The following is a 3,944-nucleotide window of genomic DNA, read 5'->3' as shown; positions in this document are numbered from 1 at the left end:
TATGTGTATGTAACAGTTATTGCAAATAAAACATAATTTGATTGTTTTGAAATATTATTTTCACAGTAATTTCATAGTATTTCAATATTAATCATTATCATTATCTTTGATAAGAAAAAATACAATTTCATAATAAGTGCGTTTTAGTCAAATATCCCTCTAATTGCCTACTCTAAAAGTCACACACGCACACACACATGTACAGAGAAACACACACTTTCTACACAAACACTGAGTCCCATTCTTACACCAGTAAACTCCCAGGACACACACTCTCCGACAGACATGCACTTGTTTTCTCACAACCCGACTCACGCAGTCTCCCTGGCACGCACAGGATTTCACAGACAAACACCCATGCACGCACATAGTATACACGCACACACACACACACATACACACGCACACAGACACACACACACACACGGCCTGTCACAAGGGCAGGGCTGAAGGAGCATGACAGCGTGTCCCCTGCCACCCGTGGACACAAACAAAAGGCAGGCAAACACAAAGGAAACTGTACGGCAGGCACCCCCAGATACACACACACACACACACACACACACACACACACAATTACCCAGCACTCTCCCCTCAGGCATTGTGTGTTATTGACATCATTCACTCCATGCAAGGTCTTTCCACCCCCCCTCCTTCCATCCCTCCCTCCCTCCCTCTCTTCCTCTCCCTGTACATTTGGGATGAATTGGCATGATGGGAGAAATGCGTGAAGTGTGTGTGTGTGTGTGTGTGTGTGTGTGTGGCATGGAACTAATTTCCCCGCTTGCTGGCACACATGGAAAGTTTTTAGCTTGACTTCCCCGTGTTCCTCTCTTCCAGTCCATCTGCGAGACAATGCATGTGCACGTCGCTCACACAGAAAGGTGGCATGATAATGATTTTATCCTGCCAGAGTCTCGATCCACACGGAGGAGACGCTCTGAAACACAAGACACTGGACACTGTGTGCCATTAAAACCTCATTTTCTACCTCGGCTGTGTTTGCAGAGAGTTAAACATTTACACATTTCCTTCTACACATAACAAACAGGTTCATGTATTTTTCCTGAAGTTGACTGTCTGGAGTTCTCAGTAAAAAAAATGAGTATTTAATTCATTTTTATAAAATGACTTCTTTTCATTCAACAAAATAATTGAAGGTTTTATGTATTCTTGACCTTTGAACCAGCGGATGACAAAACAGTCTCAACTCAAGGTCCACTTACTGGCTTGTTCCGAAGCTCCTTTGTAGAGAGTTGTGCTCAGCTGTTATTCTGAGTGTTTCTCGTTCATGGCAGCAGCAGCAGCAGCAGAAGAAGAGGATGAGGAAGTATTAGTGAGCCTTGAGTGAAGATGAATTTGTCAGCTTCGAAGTGCAGATCTCAATTTTGAACAGTCTAACCAGAGAGTAATTAAACAAGCCTAACATGCACAGGTGGAATTAATAGCATGAATGACTGCTGTATTTTATTTCAGTGAGCTGGTTCCGGGGCTCAGGCGCTGTGCATGCTGGGTCACTGACACATCTTACCGGGACACTTAATTGAATGGAGCCAGTGTTGATGTTGTTATTTACACCTGCGCTCTTCCTGATTGGACAAGTCAAAGCTTTAGCCGTGAAAAGGGCCCATTCTGACCTTTTGACAACTGCTCACATTCTCCCCGCACATGCACGTCTGACCGTTGACCTTTCCTTTTATCCCCGTTAAACTTCCTCCCACCGTGACCTGCACGTCTGCTGTGCATTTGAAGAGATAACCTCTCTCTGTGCCAGTCAGAGGCGTCAGCATATCCCACCCTATCCCACAGCACGCACACTCCCGCGTCTTTGACACGCTCTCTGCCTCCTTCTGACTCCCCCGAAACACAAGCACCGGCCTCTCACACTCCCTCTCTCTGTATCTGTGGCGCGCACACATAAATCTGTTTCTGTGTCAATATTCTTTTAATCTCTTTAGCCTTCTTTTAGTATTCAACCCCTCTGACACTGTTGCTAAAAAGCAATTCCCACCCAGCCTCTCCTCCCCGGCTATCTGTGCCATCACTTTATTTTTGAACCACTCTGCTCTTTTACTGGGGCTTTTTCCTTTGCTCATGCCTTTGCTTTGTAGCCCTTGACCTGGTGTCCTTCCTGGTTTGTGTGTGTGTGTGTGTTTCAGAAAGAGCCATGAGGTGTGTGTGTGTGTGTGTGTGTGAGAAAGAGAGAGAGAGATCAAGCCTGAATAGATTCATCTCCTTGAAACACTTGATATTTGCACAACAGGCGCGCAGCATAAAGCTCCATTACGTTGACATGAATGCCGTTTGGATCGCTCTTCAACATTCAAATTTAATCACCCTTAACAAATGCCCACACACAGAAACATGCATATGTACACACACGCATGCCATGCACACACATTTGGAGTGTGATCTCGTCGCAGTAATTATCATAGCGGGGCAGGCATGCACACGTGTCCCTGGGGAATCTGTGCAAGTTGCTCGTAAATACATACACACACACACACACGTACACTCCAGGGAGTGGCGTGTGTGTATAACTAAGCCCTTGTTCGTCACTGGGCGTCCCTGAACGCCTCTCTCCCGCGTCGTTATGGTCGTTCCGGAATTCTGCCGTCCCGTGAGCCCTCCCACACCCTATAATTAGTGTCACCCGGGCAACCAGAGAAAGAATGCTCAGTATTCTTGTCGTCGTGGTAACTGCGTAAGTGCGAGGGCCGGAGGTGCTGGTTGTAGGTGTTGGTTAATGACAGGGACAATGAGGCCTCAGTCTGCCACCCCATGTGGTGCATTAGTAAAGCCAAGGAGGTAAATGTGTGTGTGGACATCTGTCTGCCCCTTACATGCCACAGAGAGCCTCAAACAGGTTATGAAAGTAGGCCCTTATGCTGTGTTTACTGGATTACAGCTTTTGCTTACAATAGTCTACGACACACGCAGACATTCACATGCATGATACATATGAGCTCAGGAAATAACCAACCACGGCAGGATTTACCTGTTAGTGGGACCTGTGGCAATAATTTGCTCTTGGGCCTCCAGCGAAGCCCCCATTTCCTCCCTCTGTGAGGTGTATATGTACCCTGCTGTCCCCGTGCACACCGCACACAGCAGTCTAAATGTGGCGACTGTCCTTTTGACGGCAGGGCTGGAAAATAACCAGAGTTTTGTTGCTGGAAATCTACCTGGCCCCATGGTAAAAACAGCTTTATTAAGGAAAATCACTATTGGGTGGATTCATTCAATTCAATTCAATTCAATTCAATTTATTTGTATAGCCCAATATCACAACAGAGTGTCTCACAGTGCTTTACAAAGTTCACTGAAATAAACAAGTGTAAGCGAACAAACAATCTAATAAAGAGTCCAGCAGTCGATGAGGCCAATGGATCAGTCCGGTGGATCAGTCCGAGGCATCACCTGCCCTTTATGACCCTCCTTCTTCGGGAAGGAAAAACTCAAAAAACCCAGTGGGAAAAGAGAAACCTCCGGGAGCACCACAGTGAAGGAGAGATCCAGCTCCCAAGGACAGACAGGCTGTAGCCTTGGACAGACGCACATCCAATGGCTGATGGAGAACCACATCAGCAGGACCAGGACCAGGATCCATAGGAACCAGGCAACCACATCAGCAGAACCAGGACCAGGATCCACAGGAACCAGAGAACCACATCAGCGGGACCGGGACCAGGACCCACAGGAACCAGAGAACCACATCAGCAGGGCCAGGACCAGGATCCACAGGATCAACAGGAACTGAGAGCTGAGAAAGCACAGAAAGGCTCCGGGGAAGATAGCAAGTTAGAGGCAGACATTTGGCTGACATGAGACATAACGATGGAGAGGAAGAGGAGGATAGAGAATAGAGGAGCTCAGTGCACCATAGGAGTCCCCCGGCAGTCTAAGCCTATAGCAGCATAACTAGGGGCTGGTCTAAGGCCTGA

The sequence above is a fragment of the Pempheris klunzingeri genome, chromosome 4 (genome assembly GCF_042242105.1).
Source record: "Pempheris klunzingeri isolate RE-2024b chromosome 4, fPemKlu1.hap1, whole genome shotgun sequence".
NCBI lineage: Eukaryota > Metazoa > Chordata > Actinopteri > Acropomatiformes > Pempheridae > Pempheris > Pempheris klunzingeri.
This window is presented reverse-complemented; position numbering follows the sequence as displayed.